Consider the following 16,831-nt stretch of genomic DNA (forward strand, 5'->3'; position numbering starts at 1 on the left):
TAGATAATTTGGGACCCATGACAGTCAATAATTCTGGGCCACCCGATAATATAGGGGTCAGTCAGTGTCAGTGCTGGGCCCTTAGAATCATCCTATAAATTGTATTATCGTATTGTATCCTGTATTGTATTGTGAACGTATTAGAATGGTACTACATTGTAATATGAATATTCCAGAGCTTTTTGTTTGTTTCATCAGGTAGTTTATTCATAAAGAACACATATGGAAAGCCATGCCTGTCTACTTGTAACTTTAACTTCAGGAGCAAAGTTTTTGGAGAGTCTGCACCCTACTGCTCTGGGGTCAGTTTCTAGTCTCTGGCAGCTATAGTTCACACCCACAACTGGAACTTTGAACTGAACTCCACTTGGTTATGGCAAGCCATTTTAACATTTACCCGCTAGACTGGATATGTATTGCAGATATCTGTAATTCAGTTTTGCCTAGTCAAAACGAACATTTTAGATATCCGCAATTGAATTCTTCCTATCCATAATTGTCATTTCAGATATCCACAAATACATTCTTCCTAGGACAAATGACGCCACATTTGCCATTAATTTCTATGGGGTTTATCATTACGGATATCTACAATTCAGTTGCACATATCCACTATGTGAATTACGGATATCTGCAATTGAATTGTAGATATCTGTAACTCCAGTTGAAGATATCTTTAATTCACCTCAATTCAAGATATCTACATGTTCCTTTTCAGATATCTTGAATTAAGTTTTGACTAGGCGAAATGACATTGTAGATATCTGTAAATGGAATTATGACTAGTCAAAATGACGTTGTAGATATCTCAAACTGGAGTTAGGGATAGTCATAATTTGATTGTAGATATCTATGATCAAGTTATAGATATCTTGAATGAGTTTTGATTAGAGATATCTGAAATTGGAGATATCTATAACTTTCATTCTGCCTAGACAAAATGTAATTATATCTTGAATTAGAGTTTTGACTAGGCGAAATGACGTTAGAGATATCTGTAGCCTATTGCTATGCAAATTAGGCCCGCATCCCACTTTAGGCGGGAGCAGAGCGTGTTGTTGTTCAAATCATCAAATCACATAGCACCTGTTAACTGTTAACTTTGTAATTAGCACTAATTAGCACCATGTCAGAGCAGCCAGAGGGCGAAGGAGTTTTTAATCGTCTTTTTAATGCTGCAGCCTATGCAAGACAGGAGCTGGCAGCAAGAATTGATGATTCAATGTTGCTGTGATTTTTTCGATTACAGCCAACACCATTATGAATGGAGTTTCCTGTAGATGGTGCTGGTGCATTTAGTAGCCTAGGCCTACTAATTTATGTAGGCTACGAAACAGAGATCAAGTCATTTGATAACGTGAGAGTCTAATAAACCACACGGTGTCTATGAGTTTTAGTTATTTTAGATGTCAACAAGACATTACAGCCATGACTGCTTCTTCTTCTTCCATTCATAGAAATAAGGAAATAAGCCCACTTCTTCGATTATGTTGGGGAGGGGAAATTAGCCTACGGACAGAGAATGTCCAATAATAAGACGCGGGCTCTGTACGGATCTAAAGAGCAACGTCTTGCACAATAATTTGCACTAGTCATAATGATGTTTGAGATATCTTCACCTTTCATTCTGCCTAGTCAAAACTGAATTAAAGATATTTGCAATTGTCATTTAAGATGTGTGACGAGTTGAATGTTGTTTTCAATGACGTGATGACAGATATCTTGCCTAGTCAAATCTAAATTACAGATATCTCTATCTGACGTTTCGACTAGTCACAATTACGTTACAGATATCTTGAATGACAATTCCAACTATCCAAAATGTAATTGCGACTAGTCAGAAAGACGTTGTTGATATCTACAATGTTAATTCCGGATAGTCAAACTTAGCGGGTAAATGTTAAAATGGCTTGCCATACTTGGTGGCAGCAGAGATCAGGGAACTGATCTGACAACTACATACTGCCAGCCAATCAGAATCCTTTCTTACCATAGTCCCTCCCTCTGACTGACTGGTACATGAGCTGGAAGTGAAGTTGTGTAACCAGTTGATTTTTCCCTCCACTAGACACCCTCATGTTGGATACTTTTACTAGAACCTTCTTAACTCATTGAGTGCCAAAAACGTAATATTACGTTTTTCCTTCCCATGCGTTGAGTGCCAAAAACGTAATATTAAGTTTTTAGCTTTTTTTAAAAAATTACGAAACTAGACACTCTAACACACCTTATATGTGATTTTGGGAACTCTGTGATGAATGGAAATGAAATATATGACGATCGAAAACTTATGAAAACGCACAATCTGGACATTTTATCTGGACATTTTATCATAACTCGGTTGCCGCTTTGGGTCGAATCAGTGACAAATGCACGTCAGGTCAAAACCAGGCCATTTTCGTGGGTCTATCACTAGGTGGCAGTCTCGCCAGGTCTCGCTGATCACTTCCCGGAAAGTTTACAGGCAACACTTCATATTTCATGAAAGACGTTATATCTCCATTTCTAGAAAAAAACAGAGATTTTGATGAAAACTAGCCACTGTTTAGCTTGGGATTTCTCAGGAACAGAGGCATGTAGAAATACACGGTTTGCACCCACTGAGAGCTTAAAGTCTCACCTTTTAAACGAGCCATTGCATGTGTTCATAGCTATAACACAGAATATGCTGTGGCTGTACAAAAATCATCAACAATGGTCTAGATTGCTGGCACTCTAGGACAAAGCTTCGGAAAACAGCTTGGCATTCAATGAGTTAAAGGCAGTGTTCAGAAGTAATGGTTTGCATTTAAACCGAAGTGGTGAGGCTGAAAGTATTTTGGATGGAAGTGTGAAAGAGAGAAGAATCTGAGTTTGTGACATGTCTGCTCTGACTGCTGAAAGTGAAGCTGGTGAACCAGACTGAGGACAACAGACAGGAGAGAGTTTACTGTAGAGACAAAATGGCTTCTAAACTTGAAGAGGATCTCACCTGCCCTGTGTGCTGTGACATCTTCAGGGATCCCATCATTTTAACCTGCTCTCACAGCATCTGTAAAGCCTGTCTGCAGCAGTTCTGGGAGAGCAAAGAATCCAGAGAATGTCCCTACTGCAGGAGGAAGTGCTCAAAACAAGGGTATCCTCTCAACATGGCGTTAAGGAACCTGTGTGAGACCTTCTTATAGGAGAGAAGTCAGAGAGCTTCAGCAGGGTCTGAGGTGCTCTGCAGTCTACAGAGTGAGAAACTCAAGCTCTTCTGTCTGGAGGATAAACAGCCTGTGTGTGTGGTGTGTCAAGACTCCAAAAAACACACTGGTCATAAGTTCCACCCTATTGATGACGCAGCGCTTGATCACAAGGTAAGATTTTTTTTCCCCTTTTCATTATGGTGATGGGATTTATCACCTGATCCACTTGGAGATGAATACAAACTGTAACCTTTTCATTATGGTGATGGGATTTATCACCTGATCCACTTGGAGATGAATACAAACTGTAACCTTTTCATTATGGTGATGGGATTTATCACCTGATCCACTTGGAGAGGAATACAAACTGTAACAGGAGGACTAGCTGCTGCTGTTATTTATTCCAGGAGGAGCTCATGATCAAACTGCAGCCCTTACACTGACACTGAAGACCTTTGAGGAGGCTAAAGTCATCTGTGATCAAACAGCAACACACATCAAGGGGAGTCCAGACACTATAATAATAGTGTATTTTAATCAGTTATGCTGAGTTTTTTTTTTTTCTTTGAGTCTGAAATAGTTTCTTGAGTCTAAAAGGTTTCTTGGTCTAAATACCAAAAGCAAGAAGCACCACAGCACCCTGAAGAGCCCAGTTCAGACCCATTTCTGTGCCTGTTCCTTTACAAACACAATCATATGGCTGAAGAGCCCAGTTCAGACCCATTTCTGTGCCTGTTCCTTTACAAACACAATCATATGGCTGAAGAGCCCAGTTCAGACCCATTTCTGTGCCTGTTCCTTTACAAACACAATCATATGGCTGAAGAGCTCAGTTCAGACCCATATATGTGCCTGTTCCTTTACAAACACAATCATATGGCTGAAGAGCCCAGTTCAGACCCATTTCTGTGCCTGTTCCTTTACAAACACAATCATATGGCTGAAGAGCCCAGTTCAGACCCATATATGTGCCTGTTCCTTTACAAACACAATCATATGGCTTCACTTTGGCATGTTCTAATCTAATCTAATCAATCTAGGAATTAGTCGTTATACTAAGTGTGCTTGCAAAGCGTCTGTGACATCACCCATAGATTTTCTGAAGAACGGTTATGAAGCCGTTTATGGGGGTTATGGGCGGCGCCATCTTGGAAAACCTTGGGTTATCCTAACCCCGCCTACCTCCTAGCCAATCCATATATGGGTAAAAGGGCGGGGCTTTGTATGAGACTGAGCAAGCTGCTGAACCCGTCTCGTCGTCAGCCGAGCAGCCTCAGCTAACGTTAGGCCTACAAGATGGACTGGCATAGACAGTGGCGGTTTTAGGTATGGGCGAACCGGGCGGTCGCCCGGGGCGGCATCTTGTAGGGGGCGGCACGAGCGCTTAAAAAAAAAAAAAAAGAAGAAGAAGAATAAACGTCGCAAAACGATTTTCTATTATCCATCACTTGTGTGAGGAATTAGGGAATTGGCGCCCCTGTTGCTCAGAAGGTAGGCCTACTGCACTGCACTGTGCAGAGGAAGGGGCGAAGGGAGGGGTTTGCGGGGGACAGTTCACCTCTGGGTCTCCTTAATGAAACGGGAAAGGGGGGATGAATGGGGATCCACTGTATAGTAGCCTACAACAGTCTATTAGTGGGCTAAAATCAGTCACACCTTGACTTTCTTCCAAACAACGCACATCTCATAATGTTATGAATGCAGACCTATGATTCCTGCACATTTAATTAACTGTGTGAAATGGCTAATAAAAATAGGTGACAAAACGATTAAGAGGTCACCCAGGTGAATTGGTTTGGTCTTGACTGTGGTCGCGAGTGGATCATGGGAATTTGTGGATTGTTGTCGACTGTCGAGTGCCAAACACGATGGACAGAAAGCGGTCAAAGCCATCAGGTGCCCAGTTCCGAAAAAAAAGAAAAGTAGAAGAGGAGAAACGAGCAAAGGATAAAGGTATGTAATGTCCTAATAATAACAGTATCATGTCATGAGTGAAGGGCTAACGTCAATGTTAATTGATAGGGCCTAGCCTAGTATAACTTTTACGTTTGTTAGCCATCTTGCAATGATACCTATGCTTAGCCTATAAAATAATAATTCGGTTTTAACAAACACAACAACTAATTTCACCATGAGATGGATTATGCTTTGCAACAAAACGGTCAAAACCTCAAAAGTTCTGATTATTTATTTGTTAAAATGAAATGTTTGAAAAAAAAGATTTTTTTGTTGTTGGGGGGCTCTCGGGGGGATCTCGCCCGGGGAGTAATTGAGTCTAGAACCGCCACTGGGCACAGACGTTGCTGTAACATTGCTGGTAAGTTTGATCTGCTAACGTGAAGTTCATGTATGTTTCTTAATGCCATGTTCAGACACTTTTTAATGTTGTATGCTGAAAGGTTATATTCGGGTGACAGTTGAAAAGTTGAGAATGAAGAGTTGAGTTTGCAGATTCTAGCTTCTAGGTAAAATAAACTAACGTTAGCTATCCCTCCCTTGCTGAAGTTACGGTCAAATAACGTAGAGCAATTTAGCGTTACAGGTTCAGCAACTCACGTAGAGTAACTTAGCAGTTTACAGGTTCAGCAACTCATACTGACAAAAATGTATCTTTGCCTTTATTGTTTTGTAATCCATCTCATATCCTCAGTGGCAGCCATCATTGTAACGTTAATTAATTTACGATAACATCGGCCAGCTCGCTGTATTCTGTCAACGTATGGTGTGAATTGATAACAAAATCGTAGGGTATTAGTTAACTTGTACATCATTAATTATTGCTCTAAAGTTGTCAGTGGTAGTTTGGTCTAAGATGACATTGAAATTTCTCATCGGTGGCCATTTCACGATCCAGCGTTCAGTTCGGTTAGCTTGCCTTATTTCCTCTTGTCAGGCTATTATCAAAACGTTAAATCCAGTTACAGTGTCCGGTGTTTGGCATAACAATGCCAATATTAGTGTAGTTTGTCACTGAAGACCCATTTCAAATCGCACAATAGTACTACAGCATTGTACAACTGTACTTTTGTTAATTACAACAAGTGGTGTTGGTTTGCATTATTGTATTATCTTGTAAGTAGGTATGACTAATAAAATGTTTACCTTTCTGTTTTGGCAGTTCACCATGGGGAGGAGGCGGCAAGGAGGTCCATGGGCTCTTAACCTGGGACTAGAGGTCCAAGTGAAGTGGTTTGGCTGGGGTGTGGTGATATTGATCCCATTGAGACTATACCGTACATTTCACTTTATGTCTATTGATGAATGTTACACCTACCCTTTACTTATGCCAAACCCATTTCTGTTCTTTAAATATCAGAAAGCAAACTTACTGTTGATGGCACTGAACTTGAACTTGGAAATGTTTATGGAGCTTTTCTGAACTGTGAATTACATTAAAACCCATGCCAGTATTTAGTTTTTCTGATCTTCAACTGTATTGTACAGTGGAGTTTTGTTATATGTTTATACTTATATTTACCATTTCTGCTGTAAGTGCATGTTGTGTGTGATGTCTGTATGCTACTGAGACCTTGAATTTCCCCTTGGAGATCAATAAAGTATCTATCTATCTCTATCTATCTATCAAACCAATTTGCCTGTGCTCTCAAAAACATTTATACAAATCTGTCAGCTTCAGTCAGTAGGTTGAATTGAAGACCCAGATGCAGAAGTAAAGGTGATTTTTTTTACTTGTATATCTTGAGCATTACAGGTAACCACTGAATTTGTGAAACTAAAATAACAAAAACTAATATTTACTAAGCTAGTACATAGTCAATACATATTAGATCACTTTAAAGACTGACAGATGCAAATGCTGTAAATAAAGGTAATCAAGGGGTCTGCTGGTGAACAAAGTCTTTGAAGTCAGAAGTCAGAAGCTGCCACTGCTCAATGACTTGTGCCCCATCTGGTAGGATTTCAAAATGTTCCAGATCTGAAAACAGAAGTATTGGTAATATGTCACATCCTTGAACTTACTGCAAACTATGAACAAGTGCTCACAAATTAAGCTAAAAAATACTCCCAATATGTATACTGAACAAACTCACAGAACACTTAGCTGAATGGGGACAGGACAGGCGTATTCAACTATTTGCACATGTCCTGTTTATGCAGGCAATAAGCAAAACCAAATTTGGTGTATTCAAAGTTCTGTAGAACAACCATTTCTTGTATTTTAATGTCAAAGTACCACGGAATCAGTACTGAAGTGATGCTTCTGAGTCGACTGCACAGACGAGAAGTGAAGTTAGGAGTCCAGAGCCCTCTCCAGCACCCAGCCTGTCTGGATCACCTACAGGGAAACTTTGCATAGACAAGAAGTGTTGTTTCAAATTTGTGTTTAACAAATAAACGGCATCAATAAGAGTTTCAGACGTCAGTTATAACTAACAACAGTTATGGTGACTAGCTAACGTTATCGCTCCTTATCAGCTCCATGTTCAACTGGTTCATAGTGTTCACAATTTTACCTCCACTAGCTAATGCTTCGGCTGAAGTTATCATCTGAACGAACACTTTTCTATCTTAAATGTGACAACCCAAAGACTATATAAATTGACAACGGACTAAGCATTAACACAGAGTATTTACAAAAGGTTTTTTGACGAGAAAAAAACACATGCTTTGTTACCCCAGTATGTTTGTGAACTAACGTTAACGTGCTTAACGTTACAGCTGTCTGATCATTGACTCAAACACCTGGCTAGTATGGCAAACGTTAAGCTAACTCACAACGGGAGCACAATCGGTTTTCACTAACGTTAACTTTATTCAACTTAAATAAATTTATGTGTGTGCTTCAGCCATTCGGTCATCATTTTCGACATAAACTTATTTGAAATGATTTGATGCTAACGTAGCCTATAGCTGCTACAGTGCCCACTAACTAACATGGATGCTATTATGCTAACATCTACGTGAAGTAGTAGTGGAATGTCACTTACCTGAAAAACTGGAGCGAAGTCTTCTTAAAGTGTCGGTTAGTAGGGTTCAGTTAATAGCAACCCATTTTATGTCAGATATTTGAATAAACATTTTCAGAAATGATGTGGTGTGTAGGATCACAGCCAAGACATAATTTCAGAGTTTCCTCCACTCAGCTAGTGACGTCGTCTGCTGCCTCGACACCAGCCGTCAATCAAGTTGACCACGCCCTTAATTATTCATACATTTAATATCTAAATGAGATCTAAACTAACGAGTTAGAAAAAAATTCACCCCCCTCACAGTTGTCAGGCACTCGGGAACTACCAACAAATACAACTAGAAATGCAATTCCAAGGAATTACCAGTGCATGAAAATGCTAAAGTTGTGATGTAAAATATCATGTATAGTTAAAATAGATAATACAGAGATGGTTACTACGGTGATGCTAGGATAGACATGGTGGCTGCATAGCTTAATAAAAGTTGATAGTTTAAAAGTAGACTGTTGAATGTAGATAGTTTAAAAGTTGTTGATAGCCAGTAGATAGTTTAAAAGTTGTTGATAGACAGCTAGTTTAATAGATAGTTTAAAAGTAGACCGTTTAAAAGTTGTTGACAGACTGGAAGTTTAATGAATGTTGATATTCAAATAGTTTAATGGCTGTGTATAGGTAGATATTTGACGATAATTGAAAGTTGGAATGGCTCTATAGTTTGCTAGCAGTTATGCTAAGATTTTTAACTATGCTAACCATGCTACTTAGCTAATGTTTTATAGCAGTGCTAGCAATGTTAACTATGCTAACCATGTTACTTAGCTAAAATGTTCTAGCAGTTTTGCTAAACATGCTAACTATGCTAGCAATGCTAACATGTTAACTATGTTAAACATGTGACTTAGCTAACCTAGCTTATCATTTTTAGTAGTTATGCTAACTATGTTAATTAGCATGCTAACTATGCTATGCTAACCATGTGACATAGTTAACCTAGCTAATCATTTTTAGTAGTTATGCTAACTATGCTAACTAGCATGCTAACTATAATAACAATGTGACTTAGCTAACCTAGCTAATCATTTTAGTAGTTATGCTAACTATGCTAACTAACATGTTAACAATGTTAACATGCTAACTATGCTAACCATGTGATTTAGTTAACATAGCTAATCATTTTTAGTAGTTATGCTAACTAACATGCTAACAATGCTAACATGCTAACTATGTTAACCATGTTACTTAGCTAACTTAGCTAATCATTTTTAGCAGTTTTGCTAAAAATGCTAACTAGCATGCTAACATACTAACTAGGCTAACCATGTTACTTAGCTAATCATTTTTAGCAGTTTTGTAAAAAATGCTAACATGCTAACTAGCTACGGTGGGTAGGAGACATAGTTGATGACAAGTAACAGTTACAATGGCTGAACAGTTAAAAAGTTCAGTAGTTTAAAGGGTTAAATTGTTTAACAGTGAAATGTTGTAGTGAGGACTTTTATTTTGAAACAGTTTTTGGCAGAGGAAGCAGTTGAACAGGATGTGTAGTCTTAATAGGGCCAGTTTGTATGCTTAAAGCCTGAGACTGGCATGAACACCTGCCATAGGATTCTAATTGCTTAACGGCCGTATTATGATGTCACAATCGGCAATGTTAAGTCTATGGGGATTTTTAAAAAGTTTTTCTTTAATAGTTTTAAAAGTATAAAAGTTTCAAAGTTGAAAAGACATAGCAGCTTGGTCCGTTTGAATACCTACGTTACAAAGTTTGAATGAAGTTTCTAAGTTAAACTGTTCAAGAGAAATAGCGTACGGAAAAAGTGGTAAGCGGAATAATAATAACTAGAAATGCAATTCCAAGGAATTACCAGTGCATGAAAATGCTAAAGTTGTGATGTAAAATATCATGTATCATAGTTAAAATAGATAATACAGAGATGGTTACTACGGTGATGCTAGGATAGACATGGTGGCTGCATAGCTTAATAAAAGTTGATAGTTTAAAAGTAGACTGTTTAAAAGCTGAATGTAGATAGTTTAAAAGTTGTTGATAACCAGTAGATAGTTTAAAAGTTGTTGATAGACAGCTAGTTTAATAGATAGTTTAAAAGTAGACCGTTTAAAAGTTGAAGGTAAATAGTTTAAAAGTTGTTGACAGACTGGAAGTTTAATGAATGTGTATAGGTAGATATTTGACGAAAGTTGGAATGGCTCTATAGTTTGCTAGCAGTTATGCTAAGATTTTTAACTATGCTACTTAGCTAATGTTTTATAGCAGTGCTAGCAATGCTAACATGCTACTTAGCTAATGTTTTCTAGCAGTTTAATGAATGTTGATATTCAAATAGTTTAATGGCTGTGTATAAGTAGATATTTGACGATAACTAAAAGTTGGAATGGCTCTAATGTTTGCTAGCAGTTATGCTAAGATTTTTAACTATGCTAGCCATACTACTTAGCTAATGTTTTATAGCAGTGCAAGCAATGCTAACCATGCTACTTAGCTAATTTAGCTAAAATTTTAGTAGTTATGCTAACTATGCTAAACATGTGATTTAGCTAACCTAGCTAATCATTTTTAGTAGTTATGCTAACTAGCATGCTAACAATGCTAACATACTAACTATACTAACCATGTTACTTAGCTAATCATTTTTAGCAGTTTTGCTCAAAATGTTAGCAATGCTAACATGCTAACTATGCTAACTAGCTACAGTGGGTAGGAGTCATAGTTGATGACAAGTAACAGTTACAATGGCTGAACAGTTAAAAAGTTCAGTAGTTTAAAGGGTTAAATTGTTTAACAGTGAAATGTTGTAGTGAGGACCTTTATTTTGAAACAGTTTTTGGCAGAGGAAGCAGTTGAACAGGATGTGTAGTCTTAATAGGGCCAGTTTGTATGCTTAAAGCCTGAGACTGGCAGTTGATCCAGGTGGCCTGAACCATAGACTGTATATATAGAACTGGACAGTGTGCCGTCTGTTAAGAGTGATGCGAGCGTTAGTCCAGAGCCCCCTGGTGGCTGGCTGCAGTACAATGTGTAACTCCGCCCATCCCCATGTATTTCAATGGCCAAGTAGCCAACTTTCCATGTCACTTTTCTCACCTAAAACTATTTTTGTATCAACAACTTTTTATTCAAAAAAATAGTTTTCAAGATGCTTCAATACACACAATTTTTCTTTTCTCGCTGAAATTTTTTTTTTTTATGTTATATTAACAAATCTAAAAAGGGCGTGTTTACACCTATGATTGACAGCTGGCTGGCTGCAGACACGACGCTTTGTCCATTATGTTTTACCGTCTAGGCTGCAGACACTACCACGCCATCGCTCACTTATTTTAACGACACCTGATTTCGACACATAATCTAACCTAAATAAGTGTTGCTGTTATTATCATTAGGCTATATCTTATCACAGTCTGACTAAATACATATTGATAGTCATACATTGTGTAGTTGTTTGTAAGAGACATCGTTGTTAGTTGTTACAGATTCTTTGTGAAAAAAGATATGTGCTGTTCTTTCGTAGATGCTAAGTATATTAGCTCATAGCATGCTACATCATGCTAGCATTAGCCAGTTGATAGGTAAAGTAAGAGGGCTCTGCTATATTGATCCGAAGTGACGTTAGCCATAGTCCCCATAATTTACAGTCCTACTTGTTTCAAATGGTTTAACGTAACCAGTGATTACCGCCATCATCGTTGCAACTTCATTTGAATACACTTTGTCACTGGAGAAGGCGATGTTAAGTTTCATTAACGTTAACTCTTGCTTAAGTTTTGTGAATGGCAATAAACGCCACCTAGCCTGCTAGGTCGACAACCTCGGTATGCCCCTTTATGAATCAGCCCGACAAATAACTTTACTTGTGTTTTAGTGAACACATTATTGGACCATAGCTTAACGTGAGGTAGGATTCAAAGTTACAAATGGACAATTTGCTTAGTATGCTCATAACAGCGGTATCTGAAAATGCTGAGTTAAGGTATCGTTGTTACCTGCGATTGCACTGCTGGAGAAGCATTTTGCATTGGTATGATTTGATCAGGTATTCCCAGTGATGTGTAAATCCTCCCATTTCAAAATAATACGTCTAAATTGAAAACTGTGACAACTCATTGATAGGCTCTCTCAATATGTCTGTAATCGTATGCCTCTACCACAGGCTTGCTAGTCTTTCACCAGAGAGGGTGCTCCATTATAAATAAAAAATGTAATACTGCAGCCTTCATGTCAGCTGTAAAAATATGAGAACATGGACCTACTACATCAGAATACTCTGTAAACATTTTACACATAATCAGGAAGCTACTTTGCTGTTCAGTGTGTGATGTGTTTAAAGTGGTACTACGTTTAAAGAAACATTTTTATTCTTTGTTTCAAGTGCATAAGAAAATACCACATTATGATGATGATGGTTATGGTTACCCTTAACAAATACAAAACAATATAATACTGCCCATTCAATCAATAATATCAAAAACATGGTAAGACTACATTAAAGAGAATATCAATAATAAAAAATGTCAAATTAATCAACAGCCTATAATGAAAATAAAACAGTACTACTGCATACAAACCATAATGTATAAGAAGTGCTTAAAAGACCAAAAACTATCACAAGAACAAAGAGCACTGGGCAACTCATTCCACCAACATGGAACCACTGAGGAAAAGAGTCTTGAATTTGACCTAGCGTTTAAGACTGAAGCTCATCAGAAGACCGCAGTGGGCGGTTGGGGATGTATATCTTGATCATTGAATTAAAATAACAAGGAGCAGATCCAGTCAGTGTCCTATAGGCCAAAGTGAGAGATTTAAATTTAATTCTGGCTCCTGTAGGGAGCCAATGGAGAGTAACTAGGAGAGGAGTTACGATGTGTCCTGTTACAGCATTCTGAATGATATATCACACAAAAGAAATAAAATAAAAAAAAACATTCAATATTGATTTAGTATCAACAAATAATTATTATTTTAGTAACGTCTACATCTTTGTGTAGGCTACAGTTAAATACTAAGCAATGGCCTCTGACTTAAATACCAAGGCAGTTAAATGACCGTGGTATGGTATAGTCTACGTGATACACAGGACTACACAGTAAACCCATTTAAAAAGCATCATCATCTCAGTATACCCATTTAAAATAGGCAAGGATACGTATTTAATAACATTTGGGGTTGCTCACAGTATACCCACCACTACAACTAGACTACACCACTGGTTAAAAGGCGCATTGCAATTTACAATTTGTGTGAGTTCAGGGGCATACAGTAAGTTGAAGTTTGGGTGACATCAATAAAGAAAATAGAAACAAAGGGATGTGTACAGACTCAAGTATGAATGATGTCACATTAACAGAAGGTTCAGAGCAGCGGCAGACTTTTCTTGGTGCCACGCAAGTTATTGAAAGTCATGTGTTTTCAGAACGTAGTGGTGCTGTGCCATGTCCCTTGTATAAGGGGCTTCATGTTGATCCAGTGACGGTGGGTGAAGATGTCAGGGAGATGGATGTCAGGGGACTTGGAGAAAGGGGGAGGACATGCCACCTCAGACCACTCCAGCCAAACCACTTCACGTAGGCATTCCCTTGCTTGCAGACTAATGTAGATCATGGAGACCACCTTGCCGCCACCTCCAGTACATTCAGCCATCACCCATATCTTACCTGCAAAAAGGAAAGTTACAATAAAGTTAGTCAGACAATTTTACAACATTACAAAGCATCTAATCAGGCACTCAACACCACTAGTAATACCAATTAATTAAATATGTGTGTGCAATAAACTTCACAGCCTACCTAATGTTAACTACACATTTAAATATGCGGTGTAAATGTTATTAACTTGCGTCAGCTTGAAAAATAACGTTATCAGTATGACTGATCATGGACGTTAGATGACCAACTAAGGTCTTTCTCAAATGTTCACCGATATCCCTGGGAAGTGACTGGTTCTTGGCGTAGTGTTTAATGCAGGCGTTTCATTTATTGATCATTCACTTATGCGGTCTACAACTACCGACCTACCGATCTATTTTTTTACAGTCTATGCTACCGACCTACCATCACAGAAGTAGCTCTAACAGAGGTGTCTGTCGTTAACGTTAGAAAAAATGCAACGCTGGCAAACTGGCTAGTAGTTACATTAACATGACGGGTTGATGAGGTCCATGCTTCACATTACGTTAACGTTAACGTGCGTTGCTTTATCACATTATACCGTTGCTTTATCACATCATATACTGTACTGACTGTCTAATGTTATTAATCCCCATGTACAGTCAATGGTTACTCCATGTTGAGATGGCATACATTAAGATAGAGATATTTGAAAACAGCAACAACTAATTAAACCAAGTATATCATGCATCGACTGTTACGGGAGCTGTGTGCTAATCTTCACTTCAACGACTAACTTAGCCTCCCGTTAACGGTAACGTTAATGTAGCTGCTAACGTTAGCATCTAATTCGCTGTCCGTATTTCTGTTGTTAGCTCATTAGTATTCACCATACTAAATTGTCACAGTCTATAATCAACATAATAAGCTCTCTTAGACGTATTTAAGAACACCAATAGACAAAAAAAAACTTTTTAGTTGATACGCAACACTTACCAGACAAGAACAAACCGATTGTTGTTTGTACTGTTTAGCTAACTCACAGCCGCAAAATTCATCCAGCCAGCTAGCCTTCTGCGCCGAGTCGACCTGCGTTGTGGAAAGGAGAAGGGGGCGGGTTTCACTTGACAAGGGGCGTGTTTAACTCGCTGAGTGGCAACTGAGTGGGCGTGCCTGACTGCGACTCCTCTTCACTGCGCATGCTTCAACTTTTGCTGCGCAGCCGCACTTCAAATTGGCTCCAAATTTTCCAAGATGGCGTCGCCTCGGCGGCTTCAATTCCATAGAACACTGTAGAATGCAGCCACACTGTCCAGTTCTATATATACAGTCTATGGCCTGAACACCTGCCATAGGAGGATTCTAATTGCTTAACGGCCGTATTATGATGTCACAATCGGCAATGTTAAGTCTATGGGGATTTTTAAAAAGTTTTTCTTTAATAGTTTAAAAAGTATAAAAGTTTCAAAGTTGAAAAGACATAGCAGCTTGGTCCGTTTGAATACCTACGTTACAAAGTTTGAATGAAGTTTCTAAGTTAAACTGTTCAAGATGGTAAGCGGAATAATAATAAGTTGTTGCCTAGGAAGAACAGTACAGTGCATTTTCATGCACTGTAACTAGAAATGCAATTCCAAGGAATTACCAGTGCATGAAAATTGTAAAGTTGCGCATTGATTAGCTAGGTTAGCTAAGTCACATAATTAGCATAGTTAGTATGTTAGCATTGTTAGCATGCTAGTTAACATAGTTAGCATAACTACTAAAAATGATACGCTTGGTTAACTAAGTCACATGGTTAACGTTAGCATTGCTAGCATAGTTAGCATGTTTGGCAAAACTGCTTGAAAATGTTTAGCAAAACTGCTAGAAAATGTTAGTTAAGTTAGCTAAGTAGCATGGTTAGCATGTTAGCATTGCTAGCACTACTATAAAACATTAGCTAAGTAGCATGGTTAGCAGAATTACAAAACGTTTAACCTGTTCTGCCATTGTAACTGTTACTTGCCATCAACTATGACTCTTATCCACTGTAGCTAGTTAGCATGGTTAGCATGTTAGCATTGCTAGCATTGTTAGCATTTTTAGCAAAACTGCTAAAAATGATTAGCTAAGTTAGCTAAGTAACATGGTTAGCATAAATGTTAGCTAAGTTAGCTAAACAGTATGGTTAGCATGTTAGCATTACTAGCACTACTATAAAACATTAGCTAAGTAGCATGGTTAGCATAGTTAAAAATCTTAGCATAACTGCTAGCAAACATCAGAGCCATTCCAACTTTCAGTTATCATCAAATATCTACCTATACACAGCCATTAAACTATTTGAATATCAACATTCATTAAACTTCCAATCTGTCAACAACTTTTAAACTATTTACCTTCAACTTTTAAACGGTCTACTTTTAAACTATCATTAAACTATCTATTAAACTAGCTGTCTATCAACAACTTTTAAACTATCTACTGTCTATCAACAACTTTTAAACTAGCTACATTCAGCTTTTAAACTATCAACTTTTATAAGCTATGCAACCACCATGTCTATCCTAGCATCACCGTAGTAACCATCTCTGTATCATCTGTTTTAACTATACATGATATTTTACATCACAACTTTAGCATTTTCATGCACTGGTAATTCCTTGGAATTGCATTTCTAGTTCTTCTTCTTACGTAGGTCTTACTTAGGACAAGAGTGCTATGTATTTTTCAGCTTTGTAACTTTTATACTTTTTAAACTATTAATTAAAAACTGTTCAAAATTTCCCCATAGACTTAACATGGGCTGATGACATCACAATAGAGCCGTTAAGAATTAGAATTAGGATCCTATGGCAGGTGTTCAGGCCACCTGGATCAACTGCCAGTCTCAGGCTTTAAGCATACAAACTAGCTCTATTAAGACTACACATCTCTCCCAAAAACTGTTTCAAAATAAAAGTCCTCACTACAACATTTCACTGTTAAACAATTTAACCCTTTAAACTACTGAACTTTTTAACTGTTCAGCCATTGTAACTGTTACTTGTCATCAACTATGACTCCTGCCCACTGTAGCTAGTTAGCATGGTTAGCATAATTAGCATTGTTAGCATTTTTAGCAAA

At 38.0% G+C, this 16,831-nt stretch overlaps 1 long non-coding RNA gene across 1 annotated transcript; it reads right to left on the reverse strand.

Annotated features, from left to right (window-relative positions):
* Nucleotides 1–6,864: 6,864 nt before the first annotated feature.
* Nucleotides 6,865–8,367, reverse strand: LOC121694848. Its single transcript, XR_006025904.1, has 3 exons — nt 8,117–8,367; nt 7,363–7,475; nt 6,865–7,104 (listed from the first exon to the last, which is right to left on the reverse strand). It is a non-coding gene; the product is annotated as an uncharacterized LOC121694848 (long non-coding RNA).
* Nucleotides 8,368–16,831: the final 8,464 nt, after the last annotated feature.

This window comes from Alosa sapidissima, chromosome 2 (assembly GCF_018492685.1).
Source record: "Alosa sapidissima isolate fAloSap1 chromosome 2, fAloSap1.pri, whole genome shotgun sequence".
Taxonomy (NCBI): domain Eukaryota; kingdom Metazoa; phylum Chordata; class Actinopteri; order Clupeiformes; family Clupeidae; genus Alosa; species Alosa sapidissima.